Source organism: Cimex lectularius, unplaced genomic scaffold (assembly GCF_000648675.2).
Source record: "Cimex lectularius strain Harlan isolate CLEC.00 unplaced genomic scaffold, Clec_2.1 scaffold169, whole genome shotgun sequence".
Taxonomy (NCBI): Eukaryota; Metazoa; Arthropoda; class Insecta; order Hemiptera; family Cimicidae; genus Cimex; species Cimex lectularius.
In genome coordinates, this window is record NW_019392751.1 from 825,372 (window position 1) to 852,098 (window position 26,727).

Sequence of the window (26,727 nt, forward strand, 5' to 3'; positions counted from 1 at the left end):
TCTCTCTCTCTCTTTCTCTCTCTCTCTCTCTCCTCTCATTGTAAATACATTATTAAAGTGTTTTTTAGTGAACCTATGATTAATATTGGATCTTGCCTGGAATTGAATTTGTTATCTTTTATACATCGATTAATAATAATAAGTCTGTAAGAGAGTTTTGCAAATGTTTACATAAAATTACCAGATCCAGATTTCCTTAAACTTAGTATCCACATCATGTAAACATTTGTGAAAAATATTTAATTATACCAGTCCACTTATAGCAAAAAATTAATGTGTTAAGTACCGGGTTATTACATTAGAAAGATTAATTTCTGGGTTTGGTTACATAGTTCAATTATCACAGTGATTTAATTTTATGTTTTATTTATTTTTTGCGTACGTTGACAAGCCTTCAAAGCTGGCGTAAAGCCGAAACGTGCCTAAACCTGAGAAAACTGCTAGCATCATCACGTAATCATATCTAAAATTATTCTTTTAGTTTCTTTTCCCTTTAGTCCACAGAAAAACTCAATGCCTTATGCAAGCAGATAATTGTTTTCCTCAATCGTTTCACTTTTTGATATTTTTTTCTTTTGAGAAAAGGCACTGTTACGCAATAAGGAGATTGAAACTCCCAAAATGTAAATTTCAAAGGTATATTTATTCAGATAAAATAAGTGGATTTGTATTTGTAGAATAAATCGGCTTGTACACTGGCATGCTGAACCTGTGAATAAGTTATATAAAGTAAATAAAGCTAAAGCTAAAATAAATTTTTCTGTGAGTTATCCTCGTTGTTTCAGGGCCTAATTTTTTTACGCTAATATCAATCAGTGTTAAACTGCTTCTTAAGATTACTTCTGATAGGACACGGTTTTCTTCTTTCAAACCGGCATTTTTACGATTAAAATAAATGAAAAAATACGAAGTACAAAATACTTGTTAATTATAGTGTATGTTTCTATACTACACATTCTAACTACTCTATGTTCCTTTTTTATATATTACATAGGTTTGCTTGATGTTGTCATGCATACTGTAATATATAGAGTATATAGACTTGTCAGAAAATAAATCAACCTTGATTCAAGTTTTTTCGCCCTCTTATTTTGAACAAATTCATTATCAGAATTAAGTGCCTCGCACACATTTTTTCATATCCTTTCCTTTTGTATATTATAAATTTGTCAGTCTGCTCGAAATTTTCCCTTATTTCTTAATCCTTAAATCAATTACGCCGGGGTTTAAAGTCGCCCCATACGATGAAACTCAGCCCTCAATTTGAGAATTAATTAGTTATTAAAGATCGGAAGGCTTGCGTCAAAACTTAACCCGCACATTCAGAGCCTTCGTGCAAATGAATATTCATTTCCACACTTAAAAGCAAGGCGCTTTTAGTTCGTGTTCCGTCAATATTCAAAATGCAAGTAATTTGATTTTCACCTTGTCTCTGTTATTGATCTCCGAGAAATGAGGAGATAACGATGAATTTTACACTAAGAATCTAAATATATTGATTCGAAGGACCAGGTTATCATTCTATGTTGGTAAATATAATATTACGTAATTTACATTTGTTACATATTACATATAATATCGCCTAAAAACGTAGTGATCGATATTAGAGCAATGTAGTTAACATCTGATAATTAAATCAACATCTCATACACAAAAGAACGTGACTTTTTTTATATTTTTTCTTCTGATATGAATGCCTGTTCAGTATGTGGAAACATATTAACGTATAATATAATATATATAAATAGTAGTATATAATATATTCTACAAGAAACCTATCATCAAAATACACTGCAACCCGACCGTTTGTTTAACTTCTACTTATCAAGAAAACCTTGGGTTTTGAAAGGGTTAAACCTCAATTCATTTACACTAGCCAGTTCTACAAGTCTCACTCAATATTGACCTAGCTTCTGCCTCTAATTCCAAAGTTGTTTTGGCTCATACTAATATCAATGGAGATCATCCACAAAAACCACCAATTGACGTACGACTAACGAGTTAGACGGAAGAGCACAAAAACTGGACCACAACTAGGACAACCTTTCGGACATTTCCTCATTTGCGGAGATAGAAAATCTATCGGTATTCTCACTTGGTAAGTACTACCGGGCACTATGACGCAGAGAAAACCCCTTGAACATCCACCAATATCACCAGGCCCTTTTCTTCTGTTGGTGCACTCTGTACAATCGCTTTCGCCGCCATAATAGCCTCGCTAGTACTTTTCTACATTACTACTTTCCTACACGACCATATTGATTACGGCTGATAAGGTCTTTACTATAATAGATCGTGTGTTTGCGAGAAGTGTAACTTACATATATAATATTATTATATAGGAATATGAAAAAAATTGGCTACTGTATTTGTAACACTCCAGTTAGCCGACGTGGACGGAACGACTTACTGTTTCTTTCAAATTCGCAAAAATACGACAATTTAACCCTATTTTATCGTTTCCTAAGGGCAAGTTCAAAAATATATTGACTAATTTTCCTTTGATCCGACATTGAAGGCTTGGGCCTCGACGTATAACAATTCTCAGTACAGGCTTAAAGCACCCGTTTCCACAATTTGTTGGGGTTTGGTGCAGTTGTACCGGTTAACTCTGAACCAAACTCATTTTTCAACATATATAAATCATAATGGAACACTGTACTAGCCGTTGGTCTTGAAATGAAAACTGCTTTCATTTAAAAAAAAAAAAAAAAAAAAAAAAAAAAAACTTACCACATCCCATGCAACTCAACCACTCACACCACCACTCATCCATTCACTGACATGCAAAAAAAAAAAAAAAAAAAAAAAAAAAACATTACTAGTGACTAGTAGGCCGCTCGGGTTTACCAAACCACGAGAGACCGCACTAGATCTCATGGCTGAGAGTAAGCTCGCAGGTGCACCGTCTAGTGTGCATAAATTTGTAAAATTTAATTTACCTCTCAATTGACCTAGGCTCGCTTTCCTGCCGACCGAAATAAAAATGCCTCCGTTTGTCGCCTTACTAAATTCCATATCGTGATTTGAAAACGTGTGTTCCTAAAAGTCCTTTTTTTATCATTTTCTCCTCGCCATTTTGTACAAAACCGATCTAAAATCAGAATAAAAATCATTATTCTATTTTATGATCTTTCAATGCGGAAATTAATTATTTCAGAAGTAACCGTAAATAAAATCGATGTTTTCATTGTCATTTTTTTAAGAGGGTGAGGGAGAGGGTGAGGGTGAGGGAGAGGGAGAGGGAGAGAGAGAAAGCACTGAGAAAGAAAGAACGACGAGATTGCATTATTGCGCCGTATTCGTACCATGTTAAAATAATGTAATGGGACTAAAGTTAATGTTACTACGAATATTTATCAAATTGCTTTCATTTCTGTGAAGAGGTGCAAAGCGATTTCGTTCTTATCAGCATCATAACATGCTGTATTATAATAAACCACAACGCGCGTCTTGCAGACGGAAACTAATCGTTGAATTGTGTGCACGATTATAGTTTGAGTTGCCATGAATTGTTCAGTATTATGTGGCCGATATGACACCGACGCCCACTCCCCTCGTCTAGAGATATTCACTGTTTTCCGGTAGATAACAATTTTCTTTCAGTGATATCTCCCCATCATTTCCCTGCCTTTTTGTTTGTTTTTCGACATCCTCTTCTCCCCTCGGCAGATATATATACAAAAGGTATGTTTCTACACTATTGGTAAAAGTAAGTTGCCCTCGTTTGCTGGGAATGTTTTGTTGTATAATTTTAGACCAACGAGACTGGAAATAGATCTAGTTTGTGCGATCTCTCCGGTGATGAACATTTGATATTAACACCGACAGACAAAGATAACGCCTGCATCAACTTCTTTTAGGAAACACGTGAACGCAAATATACCAAAAATCAAGAGGCCCAACACTGAAGACGCGAAGTGCCGACCGCTTCTGGCAGACCAAACCAGCGAGGATAGCCCAATCATTTCGCAATCATTACTCTTATTCTGGTTATTGGTTTCAACCCGACATATTTAAAATTAAGTCATGTCTGGATATATTTCATTTTTAAATGTAGAGAAAATTCTCATTTTTATCGTAACAATTAAATGCTTTAATAACATGAACACGATGGATTTTATCAGCAAATAGAACTCGTAATTTGTCAGGTAAATGAAAGAATATCCATTAGAGAATAAGAAAGTTGTACTATCCAGTATGATCATCGACCCTCTAATAGCAGAAGTTAAAAGCAGTGAGGATTAAGCATATCCTGGCAAAAATTTATGAGATTATCTTTCTTACCTTTAACACTGTCATTCCATTCTAGAACTGAAAAGTGGCATCTAAAAAACTACCTTGAAACGTTTTCAAATTCTGATTTAATCTCCGACGATTATTTGAAATAGATACTCGAAATTATCTTATTGATTAGACAATAAAGTCGGTCTTGACCGTACTATTAGTGCAACTGTTTAAAACGAACAATTGATAAAAAAGGATTAAATGTTATATATACATATATATGTGTGTTATATATAAATAACATTTAATCCTTTATATATATGTATATATATAATGGATTTTGTTTAATTATTAAAAAATGTATTTAAGTACTTTAAAAAATGTTACTTTTATTCGATTTTAAATGGCATATTCTTACATATTTTGGCAATTTGCACATAATGAATGGCTTTAAGAATAAATAATTCTTCCTTCCAGAACGTAATCAATTCACTTCGAACAAAATTGGAATGATAAAGTAGTTTCACCATAATCGGTCCTTTAAAACAGTTTGTATTTATTTATACCACACATTTTGTACTTAGCCCAAATATTGTCTCATTAATAAGCCTGACTTATTCTGACGAACCATCCCTATTAGGTTCTTAGAGAACTCTTTCAAGAAATTATCAATAATTTGCTTTTCCACTAAAACAAATTAGGCGGTTATATTTGTGAGGGGTAATGAGAACGTACGTACAATATGCATTAACTAGCATAAAATTAAAACTACATAAATTTTAACGGTTTCTATGTATATCATCATTTGTGGAGGTACCTACTTGCTTGCTTCCAGGGATAATTAAAAACCTTTCCCTTAAGGTTTAACTTAGAAAAAATCTATCTATCTCAATTTGGAAAGGGCGAAATTTGTTCCTCATACGAGTCCAATTTCATTTTTGGGAGCTTTTCCTATTTCACCGGTGCCTGAACCGCCCCGACTTGCGACACGTGACAGTCAAGAAAGAGTGGGCGCGGTAGAAACAATTTTTGCCCTGTTCATATATTAGATATTCGAAATGGAAATTGGACAGAGGGTGGCGAGATGTCAGGAAGGCAGGTGACGATATGAGGATACCACGCCTGGGGCCGGCGGGTTCGAGTCGGCCGAGTTGGATCTGTGTTGCGCCGAGACGGTGAATGAGGGAATGGCAGGTGCCATCAGCACCTGATGGGATTCGAATGAAGCCATCAGAAACACACACGTGTCCCAATACAAAGGCGCACATTCGCACGCAACTCGGCCCTACTGCGAGTAAGTGGGCGTGAATCCTGAATCCTGAATTCATCCCGCTCTCCTTCCACGCTCCCTTCAAATACCTTGTTGGAATGAATATATTTTTATATGTGAACTAGCGGCTGCCATCGTGTATAAAACTGGATGCATTCAGTCAATTCATTTTATTCAAAATACATACTAATAAGCTTCGATATAATTTGAAAATAATTATATTTCTTGCAATATATTGTATGAACGCTTTATTTTCTCGCACATTCGACTTGCTATTATCTAATAGTTCAAAAATTTCCCATACTAGTTCTCATACTCGACTCCCAGTCGTTAATCAGTATTAATTTTTACCAAAATAATTTTCCTTTCACAGAGTCGAGATAATACTGGGATCCGCAATGTCAATTCATTGCTTATAATTTTCATACTCAATGAAAATAGATCGACAATTTTGTCTTTATGCTTTCATTGGTTAATCAAACTGCGCTTAGTTTATTACTTAATGACTACTTCTAAACCATATATAGAAAGATTTAATATAAACCCAAGTGCAGTGCAAATGTTCACCAAAACACGTTTTCTTTGATGGTGCTCTAGACATGCGGAATTCGCTTAATGCCGATTGCCGCCGAATATTGCCACGTCTCGAGATACTCGTCTTGGGATTCGCCAAATAGCGTGCTTACGTATACACACATACGGAGTTAGTGTAACCTCCTGGTTGTTGCGGAATCAGCAAATATTCACCATGTGGCGTGTGAGTCCTCAACTGTACTACCAATGATTATTTGGAGATCGTGAGATGCGTTCTGATGTGACGTAGGTTTTAGAAAATCATTTTCTTTATCCTGCCAACGTTTCGATCTTTGTACTACCAATCGTGGTGAAAGCAGAGAAATTGTCATTGCTGCAGTTGCGGTTACTGTTTTGTATAGTGGCTCAGTCACAAATCACTCACAGAGTACTGTGGCCCCATCATACTTTCGATCCGTTTCCACGCAACTGAAACCTTATTCAGATTTGTGATTCGGAAGAGAAGCGTTCCAAATTATTGGTTAAGCTCGATCGAGGAACTCGAAGACTGTTGTGTTCGGCCAATCCATTCTTCACGAACAGAAACAACGCTGTGTTGTTGTTTCATTTGACACTTGATTTAAGTACAGTACAGTTGATTCCCGAATGTGTGGATGCTTTGAGTTAGCCTACTTCAGGAATAATATCACTTTGATGCGGACAAGGAAATCGACAATTAGCCGAGCAATGCGAGCAGCGAATGTTGGCATCGACGAATCCTGCATGTCTGGAGCCACCTTTACATCACAGCGTTATCTCCCTCACAGTTATATATTAAGCTATATAACAATATGCAGATGTTTAATAAAATATTCTACCTACTTTATTTGACTAATCTGAATGAACCCAAAGTGACATTTATTTATGTTCAATATTAAGTCTTAAGTTGGAATAAGCTCTTCTTTCCTTAAATTTCATTTTTCATCACACTTTTGGCCTTTGAGCTAATTTTCTTCAAATAAAATGGTAAAATAGGCCAGTGCTGATGGTAACGGATGAAGCCATTAGGTGCACGTTTGTCTTAATATAAAGAACACATTCACATGCACCTTATGCTCGCTTAGAGTATCTTATACATCATCTTTTCATTGTTTATTTTAAAAGATTGACAAATTTTGTTCAACAAAGACGTCTTTAATAAATCGTATTATATATTTCGTTTTTGAAAGACGGGCTGTCCTTTTTAGATGGCCCGGCTGAATTTTTCTTGATCGAATGACGCTATGAAAAAAATACGTGTTTAATGTTTTTTAGTCCAGTTTAAAATTTTTAGCTTTTTTGGAGAAAAATTATACAGCGTACCTCAGCCCCAGTTTAACTTCAAAATTTCAAATACCACTGTACACATCCTATCACACCATTTTAAAGGATTTTTACGCTGAAAGCAATCGGATTTTAAAATTGATCAAAATTGATAACGTTAAGGCAAAAAGTTTGAAAAAACGCATTTCGTTTGTTTTATTTTTAATTCCGATAATTTGCTTATTCACCAAAGTAAACATGAATAATTAATTATTGCATTTATTGTCTGTCACTGTTGTCACATTATGAGAGCAAATCTTAATTCCTGGAAGTAAATAAATTTTAAAATAGCCTATTCGTTACATTAGTATTCCATTCAAAATGAACCGAAGACATTTTCCGATCAACAGTACTCTGGATGGATATGCACTGCATTATTGATAGTGGTGGTATTGCGCGTCGTGCAGTAAAGTTGTACTCCCAGAAATTTCCTGATCCTAGAGTAAACCACAAAACGTTTATTCGTATTGCTCGCAATATGAGGAGATACAGATCAGTTCGGTTCCATCACCAAGAAACCGGCAGCGTAATTTCACCCTGAATATTTTATTATTTGTTCGCGAAAATCCAAATTCCTCCTCTCTCCGAAATGTTGAAAGGCTTTTAGGTTGTTCAAAACATAAAATTAGAGATGTATTCCGGACTTACAATTTCAACCGTATCACTCTCATCTTGTCCAAGGACTACGGGACTATGGGATTATGAAGTTATGTCGATTTGGGAGGCTGAAGCAAACGTTCTTCCATACATCTTATGGATTTATGAATCCAAGTTCACCTCTAATGGCATGTTAAACAGTTGGAATTTTCGAACGTGGGCAGAGGAAAATCCGAGAATTTCATACTCACGTCTCAACCAGCTGGTGGTGGTTCACAGTATCAACGTTTAGTGTGGATTTCTCAGAAATAAATTCCTACGAAAATAATTTAAATGGTGCTCAGTTCTTCAGTTGTTGAGGGAGGTTTTACCAACATAATGATGTTTCTCTTCAACAACAACAAAGAATGATTCTCCAGCATAATTGATGCCCGGCACACAATTCTTTGCCGGTGAATCTTCTGGTATAGGTGGTCCATATGGCCCGATCTGTTAGCCTCCGCGTTCACCCTATTTAACTCCCCTTGACTATTTTCTGTGAGGTTATTTAAATTCAGTGTATATAATACCTCTAACCACAAACGTTGACGAACTGCGTCGAAGAATAGAAAATGGTTGTCAATGCATCTCCCCTAACTATATCGCTGTGAGCACGGTGAGGAGTGTTAAAAAAGCAAATCTTTGCTTATTTATACCAGGCAGACAGTTCGATCATGAAATTTGAATAATAATTAGCAAATCAAATACGTGTTAACTTTTTGTCATAACTTTGTCATTTTTTGACCAATGAAAACCGATTGCCCCATTGTTTTCAGCACCAAATCTCCTTTAAAATTATGTCTCAGGATGTATAGGGTCGAATTTGAAAGTTTGAAGTTGAACTGGGCCTGAGGTACCCTGTATAATATTTCTCCAAAAAAATAAAAAATTGAAACTAGATTAAAAATATTAAACACGTATTTTTAGGTTTTTTGGTTGAAGAGAAATTCAGCCGAACCAACTAAAAAGGCCAACCTGCAAATTGTAATAATGCTCAGTTATCTATATTTTAACGCAACCAAAAAATGTCAATATTACAAAGTTTGTTAAACGTTTCACATTTTAAACTGTACTCTAATTTGTTTAATTTGATCATTTTGATTCTCTCCAAACTTGTATCATGATTCTCTTAAAATCTATAAAATCTGTTCACCTTCGGTTTGATACAGTCTTCAATTTTCGTTTTTGTTCACTTTATAGCGTTAATTCACTATTTTCGTGGTCCGCTTGACCAATTAATACAAGACAATTAATTAAGGTTTTTTCATCTCAACTAAAAACCTTAATTAATTGTCTTGTATTAATTGGACAAGCGGACCACGAAAATAGTGAATTAATGTTATAATAATATTGAAACCTAAACAATTAGTAGTAATTTTGAAAATTCTCGGATTTTATCAATCTTAAAACTGATTAAATGACGGCGTACAATAATTTTCCTTTCATTATTTATGTTCATTAGTCGAGGCGGTAGAAAACTGATCCATGGCGTGGGATGACCTTATCCATCTATAGGCGTGGGCCCGATAATCACAGGACTACTGGAATTTGCCAATAAACTCCTGGAGTTTGGCCCATTTAGGGTGTTCACCTCATCGCTTGCACTTTTGTCTCATACGTTTCACAGAGAAATCATCTTTAATGGAGAGGATAATAGTTGGCAGGAAACCTTTGTTGGCAGCAACTGGAAATTTTTTGGGGGCTCACTAAGATGGGACGCTATAGCTATTTCAAACGGGAACAAACAGTGAAAAATAATTGAAACTATATTCCATTTTCAAAATACAGGTTCACCTTCCCCCGTCGTTAATTCGAGCGTTTAAGTCTTTCATAAATTAAGGTAACAAAAAAGATGAGCCAGACAATAGCTGTTTCCGATACATTGTCGTTAATTACAGGTGTTAATTTGTCTTTTTTGCTGGCACATTTTTAAAAATACTGACAATACAATTAATTTAAAAACCTAAAGGTAGGCATTTGCATTTATCGACATTGTACTACATACAAAATAATAAAGATATACAATACTGGCTGAAAGCTTTTAAACGTTTTTGCTACAAAAGGAAGCTGCCCCAAATAATACTAATTGCCACGAAACTTTATGGTACTTCACTCATAATGAATCAAAATAAAAATTGCCAACATCTTATAAGAATATTTTAATCACTCAATAAAACATAAAAGCAAAAACTTTTAAATCGTTGGTAAAACAGTAAAATTTATAGAAGCCTTGACATCCTGAGTTAGTTTGGTATTTTCAAATAATAAGAAAATTGTACGAACAATTAGTAACCTTAAGAAACGGCTAAATAATGGTATCAATTTCTTTAAGATATTATATAGTTTATGTTTAGATTTTTGTTTTCTTATTAGTGTTACATAGGTTTTCAGTTTTTTCTACTATCATTTTTACGTTTCAGCGATCATGTACTTCTTGTTTGTGTACTAATTTTGCATCTTTGTATGACTTGTGTAACTTTCTTTAATTCTTTCGAAATATGTTTAAAAATTAAAGAAAAACGGCGTAACGACTCAGCCTTAATTGAGGACCAGTAATATAGTTAAGCTTGTCTTGAGCTTCAGCGGGTTATGCGCTTGAAGTTGATATTATTCAGCATTATCGGAAGGAGAATTATTTGATTAGGCTAATCTAATTGAAATCCAATCTGTTTGAGTAATCGGTTTGTGTAGAGGCTCCTCAAGCCATTAGCACGGGCATCACTTGAGATTGGCTGCCATGGATCTACATTGTCTCTTGAGATTTTTCCTAGAATGTGCTTCCCCTTGAAAACGGGATAAAAGTGCAAGCGTAGGAATTGTCGGGAAAAGTAAAACGATTCAGTTTAGAAATCCGTTTGTGATATCACTATAATATAGACGCTTATAATAAAAGATGCAATGATTTTTTTTTTATTTATGTAGCGAAATATGTAATACCTTTTCAATGAACTGAAGAATTTGAAAATATTTCCGTTTTATTTCAACATTTACTTTTATCCGACCTTAATTTTTGTTAATGTTTTCCAATAGTGATTTTTAAATAACAGCTGTAAGGTTTCAAAGTAGTACGTAAAGTAAAAAGAGATTTTTTCATTGGGGGGAAATGGGGTGAAGTTGTATTAGGACGGCGATTAGGCGGCTAAGCTCACAATCAGAAGGGGGAACTGGAAATACTGGCGATAGGTCCATTAATTCTTCTAGAATTTAACGAGGTTTCTGCTAAAAGGAGAAACCGCAGCGACATTTCCTCTTTGTTTTGCTCTTTCAATCTTTCTCGATTTCTGTCTATAACAATATTGAACCTTAATAATGAGAAATATTGGGACATACTACAAATTGTATTAACTCACATTAAAACAACTCAACTTAAGCGTGAAACTATAATGATATTAATGCGAACTATACTTTCTCAAGTGTATTTTGTTCGAAATCTTTTACTTTATTGACCACATTTGTGAAAAAAATAAAAAAACATTTGTGGGTCGGGTTCGAATCCAGCGGCCCTTTATTACTTACTGTTGTTGAGGCCGACGACACCCCGGCGGAAGTTTGAATTATAATATATCAATCAATTCCTTTTAAATATCATTCTCATATTAGGAAATGACCGTTTTCCGTCGATATATCTACAATAGCTAATTCGGAGATCAGCCTTCAACAATAATATTAAATGAAAACAAAAATTACAAGTCTCCCATTGGGTTTGTATATAGGAGTATGTATGTATTTATGGTATGAGTGAGTGTGAGAATGACTAGTTTTAGGAAACGTAAGGGGGCCGAAATGACCAAAAAAGTCGATGGCGCCCGATCAGAGCCCAACCTCCGAGTCGCTCAGGCACCAAGGTGGGTGACTCCCCCTGATCCATCCAGAGGCCTCGTAGAAGGTCTCGTAATTCTAATTCTACAACACTCTCTCTCTCTCTCTCTCTCTCTCTCTCACTCTCTCACACTCTCTCTCCTCTCACTCTCTCTCTCTCTCTCTCTCGCCTCTCTCTCACTCTCTCTCGCCTCTCTCTCTCTCTCTCTCTCTCTCCTAATATATATCACACTCTCTCTCACTCTCACTCTCTTCCCCTTCACTCTCTCTCACTCTCTCTATTTTTCACTTCTCTCTCACTCTCTCTCGCCTCTCTCTCACTCTCTCTCGCCTCTCTCTCACTCTCTCTCTCACTCACTCTCTCTCTCCCCTCTCTCTCTCTCTTCTCTCTCTCTCTCTCTCTCTCTCTCTCTCTCACACCCTCCCCACCCATAGTATCTATCCTACCAACTACATACACATACAACATATCCCTATAAAACCCTTAGGGGATTAATAACTGGAAAAATGTCGTCTGTCATGTGTAATCAGGGATGATTTTCTAGATTGCATCAACCATCCAACTCCATTGTGTATTTATATACATATTGCACATATTTATCAATAGATCGCGCGAGTGAGGCTACCTGTTCAGTTATGGATGGAAATGAGTATTCATTTCTAGGCATAAAGCGGTAGAAAAACAAAGAAGGCGAAGTTGTAAAGTAGGCCAAGTGACATGTGCGTATCGTCAAACCGCAGAATGACCGATTTAGATGGAAACCGCCAGAAGTATTGAACTAGTAGGATTTAATTGTCTTACTTCCCCTGAAGGAAAATTGGGTAATAGAAAGCTAGGTTTCAGTTCCGGGTTTCTAACATAATTATCTTTGTCCAACTGTTTTTTGTGGGCGTCGCTCCTTCCTGGACGAAGGCCCGTCGGAAATTCGGCCGTTTCGAAGACTGGATGGGAAGAATTTTTTTATCTCGATGAAGCCATCTATTCTCTTTAGCCGTCGTAGCTGGCTTTGTATGACATCATATTCCTTTCCGAGCGACGATGGGCCGTTCTCCTTGGCTGGGTAGACCTTTGAGCCGAATTAGGAACTGTGCCGTCGCAAGGTCTCGAACAAAAGTCTCTGGAATATGATTCCCCTGACCTAGAAGATTTTTGAAATACTCTTTATTTTTGGTTTCGATTACATCAGTCTTAACTAGGGTTGTTTCTTCTGGTAACAAGAATTTCATGGATTTTCTGAAAATGCCAAGCAACGATTCTTTACCAGATAAAACAGAAATTCATTGTGAGTCGTGGCTATTTAGTGTTCAGTAGTTTTATGGTTCATTCGTTACACTGTTATTTTGAATAAGAATGTTCTTTTCCCCTCCTCTGGGATATTTGGAAGGATTTAGTTTGTATTACATTCTCTCCATACTTAAAAGATTTAAATGTAAATTATTGCAGCTGTTATAGCGTAAAACGTTATCCGGAGGAGGATTATTTGATTAGGCTAAAAAATTCAATCTGTTTGAGTAATCGTTTGTGTAGAGGCTCCTCAAGCCATTGGCACAGTCATCACTTGAGACCGGCTGCCACGGATGTACATTGCTTCTTAAGATTTTTCCTAGAATGTGCTTACCCCCTGAAAAGGAGATGAAATTATTGCCGGGAAAAATTCCTTTTCCACATCCAAAATGTAATTGTTATATGTAAACTTTGTTTGTAAATCCCAGGCCCTGAAGATGATCTCAATAAAGATCGAAACGTTGGCACGATAAAGAAAATGTTTTTCTCAAACCTACATCACACCAGGCCGCATCTCACGATTTCTAAATTAATATCGATTAACGGTCACTAATCACCACACATTTGTCATAACAACAATTTTGCTATACAAAACAGAAGCTACTCTACGTATGTCTTCCTCCTCATTGTCTTCTAGTCATTGTTACATCTTTATTATTGCCTAAAAAAAGTCGATTTCACCATCCAAAAATAGAAGCATGCCAAATGAATTAAAATAATATTATTTTGTATACTGTTGTATACAAGCTTTGTAACGCAGCTTTGCCCAGGGGAATAATAAAAAGTCGCATTTAACAAATTATTTTGAGTGTACATACTGCTATTGATATGTTTGATATCAATGATTGTATTTAGTCATCATTAAATATTTACATTTGTGATATTATTTTTGTTTTGGATTGCATAATTTGTAATTACTGTTGTATTCAGCGTTAAATTTATTGCAATGCTTTTGGAAATACAATGTTTTTAGTGATTCCATTTGGCATATATACAAACAACAAATCTCCCATCCTGGAGTATGCACTGTATAATTGTCCATGAGAAAACCACATTCAATTCACATAATAGCAGTGCTTGATTTGGTGATTTCCTTATAATTATTGCAAAAGGTAGTTTAATTGTAAAGTGCAATAATTAGAATTGGAAAGGCACCACTTCTGTTGTTATCATTGGTATATGTTTATTAGCACATCCTCTCCTTTGAATTTTAGTAAGAATATTACTATTATTCTGCGAACGAGTATGTAGTCGTTTTGGACGCATTTTAATCAACAGCAAAATCCAATTCTACAATAGAGAGTCAAAAAGTCAGAACGTAAGATTAAACATAATTCATACTACATCATCTATTCAGTACCAATTAATACTGAATAGACAAAAGTTACGAAACTAAGATAATTTATTACTTCATCTTGATCTATAACAGTATCTGATTGTTGATTTATTTAAGCTCAAATATTTGTGCATAAACACACGCATATCACTTCCACAGCAATTCCAGTTCATAATTTACAGTAAATTGCCGGCAGGCATCGAGAATCATCTACCGTGGTTGAGCTCGTGGAGCTGCAAACAGGTTATAGGTCATTTCATCCCACAACGCAATCACTTCTTAAAAAAAAAAATTCACACCCTCACTTTAAGATTATTTATTGATTTTTAAGTGTATTTTTTAGTACATACATTGCCCAGGGGATAATATAAAATTTTATTTTAAACATTATTTTGAGTATTCATAATGCAATTGCTTGATGGGGTATATATAAATTAAATGAACATAAGTCAATGTGCAGTTTAAACATTTAAACATGTGCAAACTTTATTCATACCTACAACAACCAAAACTAAATGCAAATTATATTCAAAATCTGAATTATACAGAAATGCAATACCATACAGTTTTACCAATTGATTTAATCGATTCATTTGCATGCGTAATCGACTGTTGTCACGGAAAGATTGTCTTAATTCTCTAATTCTTCCTCTACTTGCTTCATTTCGTGATTCGTGATGTTGTGATGATTTAGTAGCAGGTGAGTATGACATATGATAATTATTTTGTTCATTTCATTGTGCTCTTTCTTCTTCTGTTTCATTTTTTGTTTCACCTGGAATTCTCTTTGCAATATTTGTCCGATGACCAGTATTTTGTCGTTTTCGAGGCATTTTAAACAACAAAATGCATTTCCAATAGCTATTGTACAACAGGAGTGTCAAAAAGACAGAATTAAACATAGTTCATTATACATCAAAATCATCTCAGTAATGTCCAAACATTGAAATAGCACTACACATTTAATGTAAACTTGGATAAAACAATGTTTAATAATATTTTACATAATTTATAAGTGTTTATATATACATACCAGTAAAACAAAATCGGGTTTTGTAGTCTTCATCTTTGTACGCTAAACGTTCAATTGGAGCACTTTTCTCAACTGGGATGGTTTGGTTGTCAGGCCACATGCCGGTAGCTCGTTTTCCTACTTACACCACTGGTGCCTATAGTAAAGATACAACGAAGTTTGTATATTTCTATCTTTACATCATCGAAACCAGCTCTATAGTTTTGGCGACTATAATGTATCAGTAGTTTTGCAACTATAATCGATTCAGTAATTTTCGCGACTATAGTGTTAGCGCCTCTAAATCGAAATTTGAAAGACGCAGGAAACGTGCATCATACATGGAACCGAAGGCCCGTCTGGACAGCTGAAAGCTGTGAAAACATGTGAAAATGGACGCCACAAATTCCTGAAATCTGTCTTCGTTGTACTTATACTCTTTATAGTACTTAAAATTAAATATGATTTGTATTTCAAAAACGACAAATTTACTAATGTTATAATGACCTACTTCAAACACGCTGAAATCAATTTTATTAGATGTACGGACAAACGTATTGACGTAGTTTAATTAGAAAAAAATCTTAGAAATAATTGAAAATTATCATTCTGGAAAAAGAAACCACACAGGAGTCGAAGAAACCTATAATAGAATTGGGCAAATATTTTAATGGCCAAATATGAAAAACGCTGTACAATTCTTTATTAATAAATGCCAAATCTGCCTTGTTTCAAAATATGACTGAGCCCGCTTAACATAAAGCTAAATATAATACATATACCTAACGCATATATAATATGTTGTAAAAGTGTCATACTTGAAGACACCGCATGTTTAAATGATTGTCAATATTATATGGTGGAAAAACCCAATCTATACAGAATTATTAAATTAAGATATAATTGTCTAAAATAATTTTTTTTTGCGAATTTGGTAATATTTATAGTTGTATTCAAACAGGAATTACGGTATCGAGGGGTTGTGTTCAAAGTTTTTATGGAAGAAAAATGAAACATTGTCATGCCGACTGCCAACATAACTTCAGGGCATGGCCGGCTTTTCAGGCGATTCTCGCCCACAGCCAACATAACTTCAGGACATGGCACGGCTTTTCAGGCGATTCTCGCCCACAAAAATACCAAACATACAACTGACGTTGACAATTCGATCCGAAACCATAACTTTGATACCTTTCCGGAGCAGTTATGTAAACATGAGCGCAGGCTTGAAAGTATTACAAATACGGAAAGTCGCTATCTCGCCGATTATCACGTCACCTCAACTCTTTCCGTATTATGTAAATGAGAAATCTCTACAAAAATAAATAAGTTCATAGCATTAGACAAATTTGTATAATACAAACATGGCATTCATGAGTTGATATTGAATAGCCTGCAAATTGGGTTAAAGTATCCATTCTCTCAAATTTAGTGTAGAAGACGAGTGATATCTTATATATATATATTACGCAGGGTGGGCGACCAAGACCCGAGGGGTTAAATGCCTGGATAGACTCGTACTCCATCCCTAAAAGGTCCCGGACTTGGTCGGCTCACGTGTCCTGCATAAATCTCTTGGACTTGTTCACAAACCCCAAGTTTTTGAACCATTTTATCTCGGGGAGTGATTTGGTAATGTCCGCTCCTTCAAAGATTTCAAATCTAGACCTTGCATACCTATCACACTGCGAGGTGGTGCCTTGCCGTTGCTTATTTTATTTCGCAAAAACGGCAAAAATTATCTGGTAGAATACCCATTACGGAGAGGTGTCTTCTCAGTGGGTAGTGGCCCATCAGGATACCTATCAGCCTCCTAATTCCCTTCCTTGAGATAGAGAATAGCCATTTCGATTCTGCTGGTTTGATCACCTTAACGAACTCTTTCGATTGCCTGTGTTGTTTTGCCAGAATTGTTTCATGCCCCAGTATTTAATACTCTCTTTCGCTGTGCTCATAGAGAGAGGTAATACCGGTTGTGGCCCGACAAACGCAGTATTAAGCGCCTTCTTTGGCCAAGCTACCCGCCTTTTCATTACCATAATATTTATGTGCTGATATCCAAATAAGGGTTACCTTGTTCTCAAACCTGGAAGAGATCCCATTGATGAGTTCTACGGTTTCCTCCACCTGCCTGGAGGTTGACAAGTCTTTTTGTAATGACCTAAGACTAGCCAGACTGTCAGAAAAAATTTGGATATCCTTTCCCTTAATTTTATTTTCCATAAATGTTCTACAGCACACATTAATGGCTCAAATTTCCCCATGAAAAACGGAGGTGTTATTGCCAAGTGGGGAGGAGATGCCGGTTTCTAATTTAGGTATGTACATTCCTGCACCGCTCCCTCTACCTTTGATAAGTGAACCATCTGTATTGCAGTCTATGTTGCGATGGTCATCATCCACAGTATAATTATATTCATAAAGGATGTCTACCTGAAAGTACTTTTACCCCGAAGAGGTTTTAATCTGTTTATCACTAACGTTTAATAATTGGCTGTTAACCTTACTCAGTAGTTATAAGATTTTCGAGTGACCTACGTTATTGCACTTATGATTCCAGCTGCCTTCGCTAATTAATCTGTATCAGCTGATTAGTGTTCTGACCTTAACCTCAATGTGTAGAGATGTGGTAGTGGTTATGATTTCAAGTGTTAGGGTAGCTGAAAATGCTCCTGTCTTCATCAAACAACCTAGTCATTGAAATGACCTTAATTTGTTACTGTTTCCTTTATTTTCTAGACGTTTCCACCGCACTAAAGATGCGAACAATAATCTAGGAAGAATAATTGCTGAATATAGCCATTTGGTTATTCATGGTGTGCTGCCTCATGTTTTACCGACATTCTCCTACATAGTACCATTGATATTGTGCCTTTCCTGAATATGTTATTAATATGACCTTTCCAATCAAGTTTCTTGTCAAGCGTCACACCAAGGAATTTGAATGAATCCAGTAACTTTAATTCTATGCCCTGAAATTTAGGGTTTTTAAAATTACCTAATGTTCTTCTCCTACTAAACATTATCAATTCCAGTTTAGCTGGATTAATTGATAAACCTTTATCACAACACCACTCATAAAGCAATCCCATGGCGTTTTTCATTAATGCTGAAAGAGTCAGACGACCCTACATGTGAGCATTATATACCATCATCTGAAAATAATTGACTGTAGAAACCTGAATTATTCAGAAGTTCTATTAAACTGTTTACTTACAGTAATTAAGTAATTAACCATAAAATAGGTGACAAACAGCCTCTCTGTGTACAGCGTCCTTTGGCATTAATTCTAAGAGTGCTACCATCTAAGCACATATTGACCATCCTTCCCTCCAAGTAGGCCTTCACCCATCTAGCAAGGTGATGATCAACATTGTAATTATTTAGTGCTGATATAATGCAAGAAATAGCAGCATTTTCAAACGCCCCTTGGATATCGAAGAAGCAGCCTAGTGTATATTCATTATTAAATAATGATTTCTCCATCCTGCCTATCAGTGAATGCAAAGCAGTTTCCACTGATTTTCCTGGTAGAATGATATCTTACAATACTGTCAATTTTTCGCTATGATGTGTATAAAGTGGTAGGTTTATGAGCCGACAAACAGCTGAGGTCAACGCCTTCCCTTTGCATTTTCCTTCTTTTTCTGGTCTTTCACTCGTATTTTGTTTAAACTGCAGCCATTTGAGCGCTTCGATCTGGTTATTGATTCTTTTCTTACATATGTATGCCACGACGATATCCAAAAATGGTATCGTCTCGTTTGTATCTCAGGTTGTCCATTACAGAATAGATACAAAACATATAATATAAAAGATAAATATAATGCATATNTATACACACATTACTACAAACGACTAAGTTTGGTGGCATTTATCCGCCCCCCAGAATACCCGATATTCCTCGGGGCCGGGTTGAGCCCACACCATTCTCGCTAATAACTAACTTCTCCAGACGTCACACACACACACACACACTCATCGCATGAATGAAATATAGTAATCTGGCAATTCGTGTTATTAATCCTTCTGAATCACTCCCCTCGTGGTTAGTAAAGTAAGGCAAATTTAAAATAACCTCTATATGTTAGTCGATAGACTTCCCTTTGAAATTGTGCCTTATCTGGAATTAATTCTCTCTCTCTCTCTCTCTCTCTCTCTCTCTCACTCACTCACTCACTCACTCACTCACTCACTCACTCTCTCTCACACTCTCACTCTCTCTCTCTCTCTCTATCTCTCTTTCTTTCTCTCTCCCTCTCACTCACTCACTCACTCACTTACTCTCTCACTAGAGGGAATGTCAGCTTTAGGATAGAAACTTAAATCTGTATTTCAAAGAATATGTAGATATTTATATAGTACAAATGTTGTTTATTTGCTTGTTCGTTTGCGATAGTTATCCTACGCTAGCTTAACTTTATTTGTAAACACAGCATAAGAATAAACATTTTATTCTTACAGATAAACAGTTTATGAAATAGCGTGAAAGTTTCAAAGCTTTAGAAAATGCCTCATGTTTATTTGGGTATGTCTGTAAGGGGAAAGAGAAAGAGTGACAGTTAGATGGATGAACGGCTAGATAGAAAAAGAGAGTATGAGTGGCAGATTTGTAGCTTCAATCGATTCGAATAATGTATTTGGTTTGCCTATTACTTATATAGAATTTCTTATTTTATCGTATCGACCTTTTAATAAAAGTCCTGCTGACGTATCTCATACTACTCAATGGAGATTATTTGTTTTATATTTTGTACTTCTATCGTTGCAATGTCAGGTAATATATATCCATAATTTAATGTAATTGTTATTTGTGATTTCCCTAGCTCTGTCTTCACTGAGCTTTGTCAGTGAGAAACTTTGCCAACTCTGTTATAATTTGCGTTAATTTACTCTTTAATTATATCTTAAGATATATGCAGGGATATGTTAATTCCCGTGGATTATTAATGACTCATTAATAATCCTGCAAATGTTCAGGGCGAAATAGGTCGGTAGAACGGTGGTTGATTGCACCTTAGTGCACTACGGCCGTAATTGCATACCTCGTATTGGTAAGTGCTCTTCAACAAAGCTCCCTCAACCTCGGCCCGAGTGGGGTAAATACAACTCCCCTCATACAAAATTTACGCCACTTCAAACTTTTGTTCCCGGCTCGAATTAAAAACCGTCGTCTTTTCCGCCTTTTGTTTACACTGAAGTGGTTGGGGTGTCGGCCGTGAATATATCTCTTTCTTGAAAACCCATGAACATAGGATGTCGATCAAATTGGAAAAAATGAAGAGCTGGGCGAATTACGATATATTAATATGGGAGCGAATGGCATAAAAACAAAATGTTTATAACAAAAATATAAAAAGAAAAACAAGCAGAACTGATGAAACGTATATAATAATGTGTTCCACTTTTAAAAATGCATAAATCTTCTGGATTTTATCGGAATTCAACATTGTTATAGAAATAGGAATGCTGAATAGCTCTTCTTTCAGGATATGTCAAAAATGATTACATTTTATGTCGTTATAAGTAAGAAAAATAAGGATGAAATCAAATAAAACTCCTCAAACCTTTTTTTTCTTACATCTTCATCTACCTTAAAGTAGGTAACAAGTAACAGTGAGCAAGGTAATTAAAACAAGACAAAATTACCTTGCTCACTGTTAGTTGTTACCTACTTTAAGGTAGTTGTAATGTACTACAAATTATTAAAAAAAAAAAAAAAAAAATCTTCAAAGTTTATTGTCGATCGGTGGAGCCAGCTATCACATTTTCGTGAATATCGAAAAAATCGCGAAAACATTTTAAAGGTCAAAATTTTTAGAAAAAAACTTTTATTTTCCCTAAACCTTCTATTCTGGGTGCAAAAATCAAACATTAACTTCGTTTCTTGCTAAAAAGGTATATTTTATATAAAGTCGCTTAGTCACAAATAATGTATTTCAATATCTACTATATCCATTCTATGGCTAGCTGACAAACATAATTTTCACATACTGGCCAAGATCCTGCTTTTTTTAACGTACGAAATAAACTAATCAATAAATATATAATCACTGGTAACGAAACACATGTAGAACAAAGGAAGAAAACGATATTTGAAAAGTTATATATCCGCTTCTAGGTCTCATTGGCAAGAACGCTCGGACTAAATACTTTTTTCATTGAAATTGTGATCTCACGTCCAATAGATTATTTACGTGATTCATGGTATAAAACATAGAGTTACCTACAATAATAAGTTGGCCCTGATTAGCTATTCTAGACGTTTTTGTACAATGTCATTTGTTTTAGATACCAATATTTCTACAGTTAAAATGAGCATTCCATTTTTCAAATGTTTAACCAGACAGATACAATAAAACCATCATTCGATATAATTTGAGTATACGATTTCTAAACGAGGCTTTTTATTAAACAATATTGTATGCACTTTTATAAATTATTAGTTTATTGTTATGAGTTTATTTTATTGTTGTATTTATTGTGTCTGAGCAAATTTTGATATAGAATTACGTATTTATACCTTCTTTTGTCGGTTTCTCCATGTGGTTACCCAGTCGTTCGTTTGACTATTATTGAATAAATATTCTGTATTGAATTCGCAAAAAATTCAGGTTCAGCCCTGAGTCGGATGGAATTAGCGTTCCGTATCGGTGTTATCCCGTAGAACTGGAGTAAAAGCACTCTTCAATACGTATCAACGCTAATCCCAAATATCATATTTACCCGATATCGTATCCATAGATGTCTTTGAAATGCTTACATATGATACTGCCGCGAGTGCACTTCATCGAATGAATATCATCAGGATTGAGTCAATTTCTTTTGAAACGACCCTATCCATGTCGTCTAACCGTAAAATGCTTCCAAGCAGTGGGGTCGTTTACACTTCGTTCTTCAAAAGTGGGTAGTTGATTCGTGTTTTATGGTATGTACTAAATTAACAAGCAATAATTTAAATTTTTCGTAGAAAACACGTAATTATCGTTAAACATATGGTACAAAATATATTGATTCACTAATTTCGTGGTCCGATTGACCAATTAATACATTAAAATTATTTAAGGTTTTTAGTTGAGATGAAAAAAAGTTAATGGCACGAGCGGGATTCGAACCCCCGATCTTCGGCTAGATACGCCGCTGCTCTACCACTTGAGCTATCGTGACCTCGATCCGCTCGTCCATCAACTTCCTATCTCAACCCGCTTACTTTCAGATTCTTCACATATGTGACGGAGGTGCCAAGGTTGATTGCATGTGTTCTTGAGAAGTCTGCCCCCATGTGCAGAGAAATTCCGAAGGTAGTAAAAGGCAGACGCATGTCTCACATCTTCTTTTCTTAACCAGGTTACACGCATTATGTGGGCGCCAGCATGGCCTAATCTTACCGTATTTATCGGCCTCTAAACCCTGTAGTTATTCATCAAACATTCTTCTTTCACATCCGAAGCCTTTAATTCCCCCCCCCCTTATGTGTTCCGTATATCGGGTATTCTTTTGTACGAGGGAGGAATAAAAGAAGGGTAAAACTATGGTAACGATATCCAACCCATCTTCCCACGCATAAGACATCATGTTTTATTTTCTTATTATAATTTGAACAAAAAGCGAAGTTTTCAATAGTTGACAACATATTACACATAGAAAACATCATAGCAGTTATTTATAAATTCAAGGTTTTCATTCCTCATTTTCAGCACGCCACTTTTACCTTGAACAACCTTATTACACGAAATAGCGGTCAGGTAAGTTGACCGCAGAGTTTAAAATCTAATTAAAAAAATTTCTTTTGAAGATATTCACAGAGAGGAACGGTTATTCTCAGGCTGCAAGGTTTCGCTGATGATGCCTTATTTTAAATAATTTATAGACAACGATGTGTAAGTACATAATTCCAGTTATCTAATTGCTTTATTATTGATTGTTAGGAATTTCACTGCCTGTTGCATAAACATTTTCCTGAAGCACAGACTCGATCAATAAGGCACAGAAATTAGCATTGGGCGTTGCGTTCCAAGAAAATCATGGGAAAATCGACAATTTTCGGCGTAATAAATGAAAAAGAATGTGTAATTGTCAAATCTTTACAAAACGCGTTTCTTTCCTGATTACTTGTATTATTAGTATTGAAAAATATTACATACAGAACAAAACAAACATAAACGTAATTTCTTAGAAATGGTTTATATCAACAGAGATAAACACAGCATCAATTACAGAACAGACACATGTAAACTCAGTCGCAGCTACGCCAATATCATTAATCAAATTCAATATAGATAACATACATATATCATTACATTACATTCCACACACCAAATATTTTTCACATTGTCTAATTGTCCAACAATTTAGCTTTCCTTTTCCTATTTATTCCTTTCTATATAATCCTGAAAGGATAATCTGCCCAAACCATTACCAACACATTGTTTCCCTTCGTCGGCTCTTTTCACTTCAAAGACTCCGACCCCTTATACAAAAATGTCTTTTCTATACCGACTTCCTTCCCCACTCCTTCAAAATCCAACTTATATAAACAACAAAAACAGCAAAATCTCACTGGCACTCTCAACACGACACGCAAGAATCGCACACTTACACAGAAGACAAACACTTTGAGTGAGTAGAAATACTTTGATTGAATATAAAATATATTTTGCATTGTATAAATTCACTTTTCAACATCCTAAATGTATTTGTTAAATGTAAACAATGTTTGTAAATCCCAGGCCCTGAAGATGATCTCAATAAAGATGGAAACGTTGGCTCGATAAAGAAAATGTTTTTCTGAAACCTACATCACACCAGACCGCATCTCATGATTTCTGAATAATTATTATTAATTTATATCTGAATAAAAAATAGCGCTTTGTTCGCAGACAAAATTGTCGTTGTAACATAAATTATATGTCTCGGAATAATTACTGCTTATATTAAAGTCTCATTTGCTTTGCAAATGTTAGAAAACCGAGAAAATTGCTGAGGATATAGTAATTCTTCCAATATTTGTCACAATTATCTAGTAATTGTTTTTAAGGAAGGGATGGGCCCAACCTAGACTTTATCTAGGTCCCAGAGGAAATCCCTCGATCGGTCTGACTATAATTTTGAAATTTGCCAGATACCTTTTTTTTAATTCATTTTACTTTTAATAACAAAGTATTACTACTATTATTTTAATAAAATGTAACAGTATTATTTTAATAAAAAATAAAAGGACAGAAAATGAAATTATTTTAAACAATTTATTATTAGTAAGCAAGCTTGAAATGAGATAAATGAAGCATAAACAAACTATAATAATGACAATTGTTAAAACAAAATATATTCCTTATATTAATTATAAATGATATTAATGATATTTAAATAAAAATGAAATTAAACCTTTTCTTTGAATTTTGGAAATAAATTTTTTTTAACAAAGTAATAATTATAAACAGCCTAGATTAAGGAAAGGGACTTACCCACGGAGACTGGAACGTTTCGTTTTACTTTTTTTTTAATATTACTATTTCACGGGCAACAAGGATGGCAGCGTCTTCACCAGTGAGCAGATCACCTCTATCTGTCCCAAATGTTTTTATTCACGGCCTATACTCGGTCCCTCCTTTTCTTAGGCTTTATCGCCCCGCGTTTACATCTCCAATCGAAACTGCAGCGTGGCAATTTCAATTTTGTGACGGCCCGTAAGATGGGATCGTTACATATTGCATGAAAAGCCACATTGGATTTTATTTCTACACAGGTAAGAAATTAACTAATCCATGTTAACAAAAGGGACTGTTGAATACTCATAGAAAGTATAATATATCACAATATGAGTTAGGAATAGCTGTCTATATGTGTTTTTTCTCTTTCACAACATTGACTCTAATTGACACTATGGCGAGGACCAGGAGTACATTGATGAAGTGGAAGCAGCCAACGCTGGCGCTCAATATGAAGTATTAAAGGGCGAGGAGTTCTCCAACCCATCGACGTTTAGTTTAAGACTGGACCTGTAGGGTTAGGATGGATCAAGAGCTTGATGTTCGAAGTTTTCGAACCAGTATCGTATGTGTTTGTTGAAAATAAAGGTCGCTGCAGGAGTGACGAAATTTGACAATTAGTCTAAGGAGTTTTGATTGGAAGCATTGGATACGCTGGATGTTAAATGGTATATAGTTCCTGATAGTTCCACTCCGCATGTCCAGAGTATGGCAGTAATGTCTTGTATAGAATTAGTTGATTTTTGTTGCTTCTGTTAAATCATTGTCTTGATGTCCAGGGAAGGTCGTAAATATCTGACTTCAGTGGAAGTCGGTTACTACTTGTATCTAACAATAAAATAAACTACTCGGTTTTCTTAAAGCTAAGTATTAAAAATTCAGTTATTCATTAATAATATTATTGGAGTTAAAATAGATTTTCCCAGCTAAAATGAACAAAATATACTTTTAATTTTTATTTTTTTAAGAGTTTAATACGTAGCATTTATCTTTGAATATTATTAGGTAGTTATGGGATGCAGTTAAAATATTTTTTCTCAATATAATTGGATATTTTTATCGATATTATAATTTTATATTTAAAAATAAGGAATAATGCCTGGAAGAAAAGAAAAACACTCAGTTCCTTCGTCAAGCTGTCGAGGAATATTCATTCCCTTCGTCAAGACTTTTGATACCATTAATAATAATTCACAAGGTTCGATTATAAGAGCAAACTTATGAATACTAACAGTGACGACTGTGTTTTCAAACAATGAAATTCATTCGGGTCTTCAGGCATTTTCTGCAATTTGCCACCAGCCCCTTACTTTTAATAACACAATCCGTAAAAGATTTACTTGATATATAATTCGATTATTTTAATTACATTGCTTAGAATGACTAGAATTTAAACTCAAAACAATTGCGCTCCCCAGAATGGAGGTGCTTTGTTATTTGATGCTTGTTTATGGAATAATTTTAATAGAAGTTTCGTTTGATTAAACGTAAACCACTTTAGTGAGTGGATCCGCTTGAGCTTCATCGTGTTTCATCAAATGCAAATATTTCCCGTGTTGTTTTTCCGTCGCTGATGGATTTGTGCTACTGAAAGAGGCGAATTTTTAGGTGCGGCCCAATTAAAACATTTTCTCAACTGTATTAAAACATTATCGACTTCATTTAAAAAGTATAGCTGTTTTATTCAATTAAACTGGGGAAAACCCATTCTCACTACTTATGGTGCATGTATAAAATGGTGACATGTTAATTAATATCACTTTCGTCCTCTCCACCTAG

General features: G+C 35.1%; 1 protein-coding gene and 1 long non-coding RNA gene across 6 annotated transcripts in view; one reads left to right on the top strand and one right to left on the bottom strand.

Annotated features, from left to right (window-relative positions):
• LOC106672008 (CCR4-NOT transcription complex subunit 6) overlaps window positions 1-26,727 on the top strand; it is a 609,984-nt gene that overhangs the window by 340,406 nt on the left and 242,851 nt on the right. The window lies entirely within an intron of this gene.
• Window positions 14,825-22,041, bottom strand: LOC112127018. The gene is made up of 3 exons (XR_002910351.1): window positions 21,984-22,041; window positions 15,482-15,617; window positions 14,825-15,309 (listed from the first exon to the last, which is right to left on the bottom strand). It is a non-coding gene; the product is annotated as an uncharacterized LOC112127018 (long non-coding RNA).